General features: G+C 38.9%; 1 protein-coding gene across 1 annotated transcript in view; it reads left to right on the top strand.

Moving 5' to 3' along the window:
• The window catches only part of Fbxl7 (F-box and leucine rich repeat protein 7), a 379,632-nt gene that overhangs the window by 322,316 nt on the left and 43,111 nt on the right, over positions 1 to 14,205 (top strand). The gene's annotated exons all lie outside the window — the stretch shown is intronic.

Raw genomic sequence — 14,205 nt, forward strand, 5'->3', positions numbered from 1 at the left:
ATCAGGGATTTTCACTAAGAAGGAACTCAGAGCACTCAGTGGGGGTGAGAAAGGAAAAAGAAATAGAGAAATTTTTGTAGAAAGTGTAGATTCAGAAGCAAGCAAAGGAGACTAAAACATCAAATACCACTTCCTGGGGAGATAGGACATGCGCACCCTGCTCATTAACCCAACATGAACTGTGCTTCCTTTAGCACATGGTCAGAAAGGAAGTCACTTTCCCAACCACCTTTGAAGATAGGATTGACAGTATGTCATTTGTGACCAATTAAGTGCAGTTGAAGTTTCTTGGGAAGATGGTAGACCATGGGCAACTTCTTTCTGCAAGCCATCAATCTAGGAGGTGGGAGCAGCTTTAAATTTACTATGTGATGGGAACACAAACTGAACTGAACAAATTTCTCAGTTAAAGTTACTGAAGTGTGCTGTTTCAGTATTTGTTAAAAGGATATAGTCAATTGCAGTTACTAGAAAAGACTGGTCTGTTTACACCTCCATGACTTGAGACTCTCCACCCCAATGTTTTGCTGTCTCAATGTTTAGACCCCAGGACTCATGTGTATATGGCATCTCATTCTTTCAGACTTTCATTTCTTTGTTTGTTTGTTTGATTGATTGATTTTTGAGAATCCCTGGGTAGCTTGGCTCTCCAGGACTTTGTAGAGCAGGCTGGCCTCAAAGCCACAGAGATCCACCTGCTTCTGCCTCTGGGACTGGGACTACAGGCCTGTGCCACCGTACCCAGCTTCTTTCAGACTTTCATAGGTTCAATAGGTATCCGAGAATTTTGACACACATGAAGTACCTGCTTCAAGACATCTTGCTTTCCTTGTTACTATCAGCATAAAGCGTTCCTCTTGAAACCTCAGTTCCGTCTGCCATTATCTCCTTTCTGAAGCCCACATCATTGCTGTCATGCTCATTCTGTCCCTTTCAAACACTGAATTGTGCCAACTGCCTCCATTGCTTTGTTTCTTAGGGACCGTTTGTCTTGAGTACCCCATACCCAGTCACCTCTGCTGTCCTCATGCTCTGAAAACGTCAGCCAGGCTTCTCCACCAGCCTTCATTTGTCTTTTGTTTTGTACGGAACCCAGGGAGGAAATGCTTACCTGCTTCCACACACCCTCTTCCAAAATTTCTTACAGATCTGATGTGCTTTCTTTCCTCCTCCTTTCCTTTCCCTCCCCTCAAAGCGGGCTAAGAATGGCCCCAAACTGAAGAAGATCTTAACTAAAGAGTGCACCCAGTTGGGGGCTAAAGAGATGGCTCAGAGATTAACAGCATTGTCTGCTCTTCCAGAGGACTGGGGGGTGGGGGGAGTTCAGTTTCTAGCACCTACTTGGCATAACCCAATCACCTGTAACTCCAGTCCCAGGAGATCCAATGCAGTCTTCTGACCTATATGGGCATAGCCATACATGCAGGCAAGACATTCAGACACATAAAATAAAATATACTTTTGAAATGATCCTCCCTCCCTCTTTTTGAATGTAGTTGGAAAACTCACAGCAGCTTTTGATTTCCAGTGATTCGAGCCTTCCTTGAAATGAAATTCTAAAGCATATTCATGAACTGCATTGACTGAATTGAGTCTGTGTTTAAAGAGTTGAGAATAGGAGCAGCCTTGCTAGGCCACAGAGGAGGATAGTGCAATGAGTTCTCATCAGACCTGATAAGCTGATAAGATAGGGTCAGATGGAAGGGGAGAAGGACCTCCTCTATCAATGGACTAGGGAAGGTGCATAGGAGGAGATAAGGGAGGAAGGGTGGGATGGGGAGGGAATGAGGGAGGAGGCTACAGCTGGGATAAAAATGAATAAACTGTAATTAATATATAAAAATAAAAAATTAATTTAAAAAAAAAGAGTTAAGAGTAGAAAAAAAAGCTCTTACAGCCATCCACACAACCAGCCCATGTGTGTTAGATCTTACCCTCATTCCACAGGATCATGCCATGTGTTCTAGACTTCCCAAATAGGTCTGCAGAACTCAAGAGACTTCAAGAATGCAGTCTGAAACCACCCTCAGGTCTTTACAGACAGAAACACTTGAGGTTATTCATTAGTGAGTGCCACGATAAAGGATCAAAAGTTTACTTGTGTTCTTGGACAAAGTGAGAAATCAACACTATTGGATTGAGATCAGAAACATATCTAAGCTAAGCTTGGCATAATGACAGAGAAATAGGTGAGTTTCTTTCTATTGCAATAAGGTTATGAATCTTATAACTGCTAACAGACATGTGCAAACATGTTTTGCAAAGAATGATTTTCAGTGTTGAACATACAGCTTCTGATATGTGCGTGTGTGTGTGTGTAGAAAATTACCCGGCATATCTGTTTGAAGTGCCTCTGGTTCAAGGACTAGCAGCTGTAACCCGAGGAAATAGAAACAGACAAGTCCAGCAGTTGCTGCAGGCTGGCGCAGGGGCTCAGGATTATGTAGTTCTCATCAATAAGGCAATTTCGAATTCTTTCCAAGCTCAATTATGCACTATTCCAGTCTGATTTCTTTTTCATATTAAAATTCTGCAACACTTTAAGAGAACTAGATTGCATTCCATTTTGGCAGTTATTAAAGAACAGGAAAATGGAGAAGAGATAGATACATATATAAGATATGAACATGTAAAGCATCTCAGATGTGTCAGGCATTCAAAGAATTCATCTTTGTGACAACCATAAAACGCGTGTCATCATCTATAGCTGTTAAAGGATTATTCTATATTAAACCATTTTGCCAGAATTTTAGTCTGGAAAAAATGCTTTTGTTATTCACTTGATGTAGGAAAGTTTCCAATAGCCAGCTAGTAGTCATACAGAGCTCACAGTTCTCATCTATGGAATTTGTTACTAGGTATGTTCTTTTTAAACAACAACAACAACAAAAAGGGAATTTGTCATCCAATAATGGTGAAAATAAGTTGAAATGAATTCTTCTTCATTTATTGTTCATATATTGTTGTTAATTCCAGATTGGTATGTTTGGTACATCTTTGCAGCCTTCCTAAGGAAACACCTGGTTACCTAGGCCTAGGTGTGACATGGTGCTGTGATCCCTAGGGACTGATAAAGTGAGTGAGCTAGCAGTGACATGGTGTTAGAGCCTTCTCATAATCCAGACACAAGGCATGCTCCCAAAGATGGTGCCTATTATTGTAGATGCCCAAATCCTGTCAGAGTGAGGGATGTTTCCATCGTCCCCTTACATTTCATCTTTAAAAGAGCAATACTAACCCCTCAAACCATAAGATACTCTGCAAATCTTTGAAGTCTCTGGAGGAGCTAAAGACTCCTTTTTGTTCCATCACCTGCAGGAATGGGGGTTTGAAGTTTCTCTGAAGAGTGTCTGAAAGAGAAGACATTTATATGGACACACTGACAAAGTACCCTGACTCAGTAGAAAAGTGAGGTATCACTCTCAGAGCCATAAAGGGAGGAAGATGGGATAGGAGGAAGCCTCATCCCTGCGCCTTCCAACTTCTTGTTTCAAGACTAATCCTATTATAGAGATAGCCGTTGCTAACATACAGTCACCAGTCTATGAAGAGCCATGCTATTAGTCCCCAAGGGCCAATTGCTGCATTCAGAAAAGTACTTATCTCTGCTTTGTGGCACACGGTTAAAATACCCTTCTGAAAAGTGTGACACCGACTGACCTTTTCATAATATTTTAACACTCTGTGTATGAACATCTAGGTCATATTCATCTTCTACCAACACACCTTGATAGTATGTAGTCAATGGGACTTCATCTAGTTATTCATTAAACTATTAACTAAACACATCTATGGAGCACATACTATGGGAATAGGTATTGACACAATATGGAAAATATGAACTTACAGATTGTTAACACTGACTCTCTTTAGTACATACAAGTAACATTAAATGGACTCAACAGGTTCTATTTAGAAATATATGTACATATAAGTATAAGGAAATTACAATTAAGGAAAAAAGGTGACATGACTTGAGAAAGAACGGGTACATGGGTAGGCTAAGAGGGAGGAAAGGGAAGGAAGAAATATTGTAATTGAAGTACAATATCAAAAACAAACTAACAAAAAAGAAGAGAATGTAAAGATAGTTTTTATTGAACATTTACCATAAAAAGCAATTTGTATGTATTTCTGCATTGAGTATTCATAAAACATCTGTTAGGTCGTTATGTCAGATTTCAAATTGAGGAATATTCTTAAAGAAACAGAGCTACCACAAGTCTCAAAGACAACAGATAAAAGAGGGGAGAAGGTACAAGGCTCTTCTCTACTCAATAGCTTCAGTGGAGAGGAACACAAAAATAGTTCCTTCCTGTTCTGAATAGTTAGGTGCCTCTAAGGCAGCAGAATGATGTAGCAAGTAGGCATCAATGGTTTTGAGGCAGAAATAGGAAGGGTTGTTCTATTGTAGGAAGAATCCTCTGCTCCTACAGACAGCTGAGGTGAACCACTTGCCTTTTGGCCCGAAGAAAAGATCTCTCTATGCTGGGCCATGCTAGATATAACATGGATTCAGTGCTCACCCTCATTCAGGATATGCTCCAGGGCACAGGTGTGCACAGCCTATGCTCTTGAGCTCAGTGCATGAATTCTTCGTGGGGATAGAGTTGTTAAGTTAAAGCCCTCACAGATGATATTAATATACAGAAAATCTTTAAACAATGACCTGTTCTACTAAGGCATTGCCAAATGGCCGACTGTCCCCTCTAAATTAGATCTATTTCCTCTGTCATATAGCACAGGTACTAGTAAGTAATGAAAACCCAGGAGTGGGAAAACAGAATGCAAAGCTATAAAAAGGCCAAGAAAGTCTCTAATAATTAGAGGCTTGCACTATCCATATTTTTCAACCATTATCTACTATACGGTCATCATTTTCTTTTCAAGAGCTCAGTTTTCTTAAATAAGGAATTCTGATGATTTTTCTTCTCCCAGAAAATAATGTCCTGTTCACATAATTAAGGTAAAAGTTTTGCAAGTTGCAAGGCTAGTGTGAGCTGTGTGAACTAGATTTTTAAATTATATGCATGGGGTCCTTAGAGATTGACAGATGTGATGCCATCTTGATGACAAAAACTTCTTGGTACTCTCCTGCTGTTTCTGTGCTACTGTTAAAATGTCTGGCAACTGTGTTATTGATATTTCATGTATTCTATGATATATCATGATTTTATATCTTTATTCTAAGATATTTATTTGTTCTCTATAGCTTCATATGTACAAATACCATCCCATTTTGAAGTGTTTAAAAGGTGGAGATAAGGCTAGAGAAAGGGTTCAGTGTTTAAGAGCACTTGCTTGTTTGTTCAGAGTTTCAAGTACCCACACCAGGGAGCTCATAAATTTGGCACTACAGTTCCAGAAGAGCTATGCCCTCTGCTAGCTTCTCATAAATGTGTACATGTATATACACAGACACACACAGACATCCACAGACACATACAGAGAGAGAGTTAGCCAGCCAGACTAGTCAACATGAGCAAACACACAGAAATGAAATATAGAAGTCCTTTATTATTTTTTTTTATATTTTATTTTATTAATTATACTTTATTCACTTTGTATCGCCCCCATAATCCCCTCCCTACTCCCCTAGAAGTCATTTTTTAAAAGTAGGAACCTCATCTGACTATGGTGTTTAGACATAGGCCTTTCGGTTAGTTCATAAAAACAAACCTTTCATGAGTCAATCCCGGTAGCCTCATCAAGACAAAGAGGAGACCACTCACATGCTCTCTGCCTCTTGTCCGTCCTAGCATGGTCTGCCAGCAAGAGGGCATTGCCAGATGAGAACCCTAGATCATGAGCTGCCGTCATCGAGACAAACTTTTTGTTCTCTACAAAGTAGCCTACCTCAGATATTTTATTATCAGAACAAGAAATGGAGCAATATGTTCCCTTTCACCGGTACTCTTCTAAATGGTTGTTGAAGAATGAGAGGTTCAAAAATAGATGAAATGAGAGGATTTGTCTTCAATTCTTCCAGAGAAAAGAATAGATCTTGGCAGAAATAATTTTATCCAAGTGTCACAGAGAATCATGGAGAGACTTAATGGAAGGAGCCAGAAAAGTAGTGCAGATTTGTTAACACTGAAACACTGCCAAGCTCATGGTTTAAGTATCAGTACATTCTGATTGCTGTCAGCATAAGAAGATATTAAAGAAATACTATATTTTATTAAAAAATTGCAAGGTGTAAAAAGCAAGCTAAACTGATCCTCAAGATAAAACTAGGACCTATTGGTAGGTTCAGCTGAAAAAAAAAATGATGGTGTTTTCTTGCTTCAGGCTGTCTAGAGTGTTCTGCTCTATGTACAGTCTGAGAACAGATTTTTCTTCCAGGACTTAACTCTTATCCTAGTCTCATCCTCTAGTACTTACTTACCTCTTCATTCTGCCACCTTCATCAAGTGAAGAATTCTCTTTGTTATTGGAGCTATTACTTTTTTTATTATTAAATTATTATTTTTTATATTAATTACAGTTTATTTACTTTGTATCCCAGCAGTAGCCCCCTCCCTCATTCCCTCCCAATCCAACCTTCCCTCCCTCATCTCCTTCCTGTCCCTCTCTAAGTCCACTGATAGGGGAGATCCTCCTCCCCTTCCATCTGACCCTAGCTTATCAGGTCTCACCAGGACTGGCTGCAATGTTCTCATCTGTGGCCTAGCTAGGCTGCTCCTCCCACAGGGGGTGGGGAGGTCAAAGAGATAGCCACAGAATTCATGCCAGAGACAGTGCCTGTTCCCCTTATTAGGGAAGCCACTTGGATACTGAGCTGCCATGGTCTATGTCCTAGCAGGGGTTCTAGGTTATATTTATGCATGGTCCCTGGTTGGAGAATCAGTCTCAGACAAGCCCCTGTGCTCCTGTTCTCTCCAGGTCTTACTAACTCTCTCTTCTTTCATATGATTCCCTGCACTCCGCCCAAAGTTTGGCCATGAGTCTCAGCATCTACTTTGACACGTTGCTATGTAGGGTCTTCTGAAAGTCTCGACAGAGCTATTACTTTTTAAACGTAAAATTCAAAATATTGCAAACCATCTCTGGTCTCAAGAATCTATGCTAGCCCTTAGTTGGCCTCAAATGGGAGAAGATTCATGATTTGTTGGTGTATGCTTCTTCATGAACCAGAAGAGAAACACTGAATTGAGAATACGTTTTTCCTAAGGATCCACGGCAGAGGAAGTTCTGTGATTTTGACTTTACCCTGGATTGTCATAAACTAATCCTTAACTTTAGCCCTTCACAAAGCCATCCAGGAAACTATGTCAGCCTCTACCTCCTTCCATCCTCTTATCACCTCATCCCTTCATGTCCTCATCCAGTATCTTGTTCCCTTTTCTCTGTTCTTTGTCACTCTGCCTATCTTTCTAACCCTCCATTTTTCAATTCCTCTCCCCTTTCTTCTCCTCGCCCCCTTTCTATATCTAACTTTCCTCCTTCTTCTCTCTCCTTTTTCCTTACTCCCTTCTCAGCTCTTAAAATAGCTCTTTGAAAACAATATTCACTAGTACCCCTTGCTGAGGACAGTCCCATTCTATTGATGCATACTCAGAACTGTTTTCACCGTAATTGTTGCTGGGATTAAGTAATGGCCTTTCTATGTTGAGGAAATTAAAATTGTTTCAAAGGTCATAAAAAACAATCCCCTAAATTCTAGCTGCAGGGAAAATACCCACATAAAGTTACTCCTCCCTTCCTGACACAGAATATGTAATTGTCAAGTTTTTCCTAAAGAATAGGTCTCCTATCCATTCTTATTATCTTCAAAGATGCAAACAGTGAGACTGCCCAGCTCAGAAGTCCCACCATAGCCAAACAATTCTTACAAACAAACAATGGTGTGAATTTTCCTTCCTAGGGGGAAAAAAGATCTACATGACTAAGTCAGACACTCGATAAAATATCACTGTCCCCAGAAATGGTGTACAAAATGTAATAGATGTGCATGTGGCTTTTGATTAAGCAAAGTGTGGTTGTAAGGTTATGCTTTGCACAGATGGGCACAACAGGGCACTGTGAAATGAGTAATTACTCAGTGAGTGAAGTTTTCTAGGTAAAGCCTACAAGAGAAAACCACCCAGAACTCCCTGGTTACAAGTAGAAGAGTAAACAGGTGTGTGTATGTCATGCATGTAGTCACACGTAATCAAAAGACTCCAGATATTATAATGAATTGTTTTAGTACAGATTTTGTACAAACTTGACACAAGCTGAAGAGGAAGGAACTTTACCTGAGGAAATCTCTCCATAAGATCAGGTTGTGGGCAAGCCTATAGGACATTGTCTTAATTAGTTATTGAAGTGAGAGGGCCCATAAGTTGTGGGTGGTGCCAACCTAGGGCTGGTGGTTTTGGGTTCTATAAGGAAACAGTCTGAGTAAGCCATGTGGAGCATATCGGTAATACTCTTTCGTGACCTCTGTCTCAGCTTCTGGCTTCATATTCCTGCCTTGCTTGAGTCTGTGCCTTCGTTGCCTTTGATGAATTGTTATATGAATCTGTGAGTGAAATAAACCCTTTCCTTCCCAACTTGCTTTTGGTTGTGGTGTTTCAGTACAGCAATAGTAACCCCAACTAACACTGTTCCTGTACATTGTGCTTTGATTTTATCTGTGACTGTGTCCATTACTTACAAAAATGGGATTGAATCATCTGATTTTTTTCCATTCCTAACATAAAACATAGAAACATTAGAGAGTTGCATTATAATAGATAGTAAATTAGGAGTGTGTTAATCCATAAAGAAGCACATATTTACCATGTGTAAGTAAATCGTGACATTTAAGATGTTCTTAGTTAGAAGATCTTGCAAATGTAAGGCCATGTGGATAAAATTCCATCCCTCAGTTAACTGACCTGCAGTTTTTCACAACCTCTGCTTGCCTAAAGCATGTGCGATGAGTGGGTAAAGAGAACACAGTTCCTTAAACCAAGCATGAAGTTGGTCAACTCTGGGGTTGAGCTCAGGGTTTCCTCTAGTAGAAAATATTGCCCATAATCTCTGGACTTTTCCAACTTAGCCAAGACACTTCACACCTGCTTCCCGCTGTAAATTTGATTGATAGTTGACAATCTAAGAGGATGTTTGATCCCAAAGGAAGCATGTAATATACGGATCAATCATGGAATTACTTAACCTTTTAGTTGATGAGAGAATCACCAATATCCAGTATTTCTGAAGCTTTTAGTGCAATTCTGTGGTGTGCATAATAGTCCCCTACGTCCCTAAGATGTAAATCTAGGTTGTGTATTATGGCAAAAATATGCTTGTGGGTAAAATGATGATTAATTTAGAGAGGTTATCCTGGATTTCCCTATTAGCCAAATCTAATTCTGGAGTCCATAAAATGGAAGAATGAAACAGAAAGGCACAAAGAAGAGGCAGAAAAAAATAGGAGTCATAAGAGTATCTTGACCAGTGAGATGATTTTAAGCATAGAGGAAGGAGAGAACAGGCCATAGAATGTGAGTATTCTCTAGAGGCTGTTAAACAAAGTAGCATTCAACAAAGTAAGCAGGGATTTACAACCTTCAAATTGAAGTCTACAGCAACAAAGAATTTTGTAGAGCCTGAATTAACAAGCCCATGGATTTGCCCAGAACCTCATGAATTACATTCCTATAGAAATATATATATATATTTTTTTCCACTTACTCACTGATACTTTATTCATAACAGTCAGAAACTGGAAACAACCTGTATGTTCCTCGATTAAAGAATGGATGAAGAAAATGTGGTACATTTACACATTGGAGTATTATACAGTTGTTAGGAAAAAATTACATCATAAAATTTACATGCAATTTGATGAAACTAAATAACTTTTTTTTTTAATTTGTCTACATTGTTATCACATTGCTGGAAGAGAAATCAGTGTCTCACCCCTGTTAGGCCTCTATGAACTGTATCTGAGTCCTTAAAAAATTATTATTATTTTTTTTAACAATAGCCATATGATATTTTATTAAGATGCCAAAGAATATATGTTGAAAAAAATATATTTTCATTCCTCAGGAAATATATTTTTTTTTCTTGCAAATATCACCTCTCTGACTGGCTGATTAAAATTCTATTGTGTCACGTACCACAGTTTCATTATCCATTCATCTACTGGTTGCTTTATGTTCAGGCTACATTACCTGGCTATTGTGAATAGAAAAACAATCAACATTCTAGCCTGGTGATGTGACTGGGAAGAGCTGAACTTCATTGTCTTGGCCTGTGAATAGATATAGTAAGTAAGATATCTGTCTTTGTAATGTGTACTTGTATAATGAGAAAATGTAGGCAAATCATCCAGAGAATAGTTGGCACAGGAGATTTTTTTTCCAGGTTACATATCTACCCTGTTAGCCTAGAAGGATCCTCTTTCATGGTATGTTTCTTCCTAATTAACCTATTAAATTTCTAGTCACTTTATAAAGGTGAATTGGAATCTGGCTCCACAACTCCACATTCTGATTTTTTAACTACATTAATACTATGGTGTATTTAAATTAGCATGCCTGCCACTGTGAGGGTCATGGCAGGTTTCTCACTAGGAATAGTTAGCCCTTTTTATATGTATTCAAATATTTTCCTACTTATTTATGATTATATTTTTTTGGGTTATGGAATGAGATTGAAGCATGTCTGATTATTTGAGTGGAAGAGTTTTACTCAATCACTTTGCATACTCCCTGTTGACTTTGTAATGTAATATCTGAAGAAAAGTTAGACTAATGTAAATACTGACAGAGATAGTAATTCCATTTATGTAGCCTGTTAATTTATGTGGAAGTTCCATTTAATCATATTTCTACTCCATGGAGATAAAAGAGATGCAATTAGGAAAACACAAACAATCCATCCGTGTCATACTAATGCTTTGCTGTTCAGAACTATGCAATAGCAAAGTAAATAACACTGAATAATGAAATAATTTTAAACTAATATTTGGAGCCATCTCTCAGTATGTAGAAAAGACAGATCCTGTAAAGCAGGAAATTAACAAACCAAACAAAGGAAATTAGTAATAACTGATACTCCCTTATGTCTGCACTAAGGAGCCCATTGCTGGTGCTGACTCCATTTAAAATCACTTGCCATGCTTTCTAATTGTCTGCCGCTGTGATCATTGAGTTGCTAAAACATTTACTAAAAGATGATGTTTATGACTGGTTTTCCTCTGAAAGAATGTCAGTCCTCCAAACCTGTCTGTGTTTGTCTTTCACAGTTCATCCTACTGTGTGGAACCCAGAGTTTCTTGGCTTATCTCTGACCCTTCTTGAATTTCATATTTTTTCTTAAAGACCTCATGGGTGTAATCTTCATGGGCGTGTTGCTCAGATCCATAGATACTGTGTTAATAAGAGATTCATCACTGCAAAGAAATATCTGACATGGGTTAAAAAAAAAAGTGCATTAGTGCACAGTTTTGAGGCCTTAAAGTCCTGCTTCTTCCATCAGCTAAATTCCAGTTAAGCAGATTGCTGGGTGGACAGTGATGGTAGTAGCAATGTGTGTCATTGGTGGTCACATCTTAAGCCATGAAGCAACTACAGCTGAGTGAAGCCAAACTCATGCTTTTATAACTGTCTCCTGAAAACCTCCAGGAAGAACCTACAGAAGAACTTCCCTCATACTATCGGTGGTTAAACACTTCCTGCCTGGCCTCATTTCTTAAAGGTTCCATATCACCTTTCAGTACCTCCCCACGAAGCATCAAGTCTCCCGTCAAATAAACCTTTGGAGGATATAATTGGGCCATATCCAAACTGTAGGAGCTGCAGACCAGCCCACAGGCTAATGTCCTTCCCAAAGTATCCAATCTAGAGAATGAAAGGAAATCCTTCAGTTGTCTGATTACCATTCACAGAATTTTCCACCCTCAACGTCAGTTACATATGTTTGGATCAAAAGGATCACAGAAGCTCTAGGGCATTTGTGTAATCTTTAAAGGAAGAAGAAATTTATCACACAACACTTGTAGCTGAAGCTGGATAGCTACTAGGTGCATAAGGAATAGATGATAGATAAATGATAGATGGTGATGATGATAGATCAATGATAGATGATGCATAAATAGCTATATGATAGATAGATAGATGATACATACAGTGACAGAAAGACAGTAAGATGGTAGATAGATATATAGATGGATAGAGATAGATGATAGATACATTAGATAGATAGATAGATAGATAGATAGATAGATAGATACATACATACATACATACATACAAAGATTGACAGAAGGAAAAACAGACAGACTGATGATAGATAGATAGATACATACATACATACATACATAGATTGACAGAAGGAAAAACAGACAGACTGATGATAGATAGATAGATAGATAGATAGATAGATAGATAGATAGATAGATATAGAGCCCACTGATATTTCTAGCCCACTTTTTATTCAAACTCCCACCAGCTACCCTAAACTCAGGCTACATCCACTCCAAGAAGAATATAGAGGAATCACCAGAAGGAGGAAGAATGTGTCCTCACATTTAAATCACCTAAGTAGCCTTCTAAAATGTTGATAACCTGACTTCTAAAATTATGATAAAATGACTTCACCTACACTACTTCCTTCATGCTCTTTGGAAATAGGACCATCCATAAGTCACTTTTGATACCTTTGGCTGACAGTTTCACTTGCTTTTTCTTGCAACAATTGTCTTCATCCTGCTGAAAACTATGCAGCCAACATACTTCACTGAGTCCTTGTTATTTCTAGTAGTCCATTACCTTCTCAACCATTCCTCCCTGCAGAGTTTATGCAAATATGTCACCATATCAAACATAGCTCATAGTGGCCAGGTCTCGGTACAGTGACCTGGTTCTCAGAAATTGGGAGGAGAAAGGAATCCATAGTCCTAACCTTCTCTTTCCTAAATCTAAAGGAGCCTTAAAAGATGCCCATACCCTCGTGGTTCTAGTTAGCCAGAGCCTGAATATGTATCTCAAGCCGTGGGTTAGCTATCTTGTACCCTTATCCTCTATGGAGGTTAGAGAGACCATTAGCAATTGAGCAGAAAATTACCACTGTCACCCATTAAATGACAGGAGACTTCAGGCTGAGCAGTCTCCTACATGGGTAATCAGCTGTGGAAAATGAAATCTTTACTTAATATCACAAAAGAGTGACTTTCCCTTGTAAATCTGCCCAGTACAAAAAGGATAACCTGGGAAACCAATTCCCTTCATAATTGTGACAAATGGCTTCCCTATTAGCCCATGTCACTTAAGCTTTCAGGCAGAATATAAAATAGCCAGTGATTTTCAGCTTTGTTTTTGAGCTAAAGTAAATCTTTAGGTATATCTTAGAGAAATTAGTCCAGATTAGAGCTGTTAAAAAAGCTATGTACAGATATATAAAATTCTATTAGCACCCATAAAATAGCCAGGTGTGATGAGTTATCTCATAGTAACATAGGCTGTCTCTATGATTTTAAGTCCATGCAAACATCACTCAAGCTTTAGTTTCAAGAAACAAACTAGTGTTTAATTTAATCAAAACCAATTTTCCAAATGCCATCTGTCATGAAAGATGTGTAATGTAAATTCCCTGGAAGAATATGAAACCAGATAGACTCTGTCTCATGAACAGCAGACCACAGACTGACAGGACACTGAAGAAACATGCATCCTGGGATCCTTCTAGGGGCTCCTTGACTTTTGCCTGCAAGAGTAGAGAGTACTGTTATGGCTGTCTCCTACTTCTCCTTATTCTTACTGCTCCTTCCAAGTCTCTAAGTATCCACATCCAAGTGGTCCAAAGAGCCCATGAGCAGGTGCATCTGAGGATGCAAGCATTTTCAGGACCCATCCTCAGAGCAATGCTCTATTTTCAGAAAGCTAGAAGCTTCCCTTGTAGGAAAAAGTATAGGTGTGCTACAGGCTGAATCCAGTTGCCTGGTATGTGTGTGAGTGTGTGTGTGTGTGTTTTTTCTTTTATTTCAATTTTATTATAGTTAATTTGGGTTTCGTTTCATAAAGTGTGAAGTCATTTGAAACTCTGCAGGTAGGTTGGACAGGTATGTTGGAAAAACTTAAGGAGCAGATCCAAAAAGTAATCATACTGCTAGCCAAAGTACCACTTCTATTTGTTGATTGACTTGGCTGAAACTCTTTAAAAAATATTTCAGAGCAGGGTGTGGTGGCCCGTACATGTAATCCCAGCACTCCAGGAGGCAGAGGCAGG

This window comes from Meriones unguiculatus, chromosome 3 (assembly GCF_030254825.1).
Source record: "Meriones unguiculatus strain TT.TT164.6M chromosome 3, Bangor_MerUng_6.1, whole genome shotgun sequence".
NCBI lineage: Eukaryota > Metazoa > Chordata > Mammalia > Rodentia > Muridae > Meriones > Meriones unguiculatus.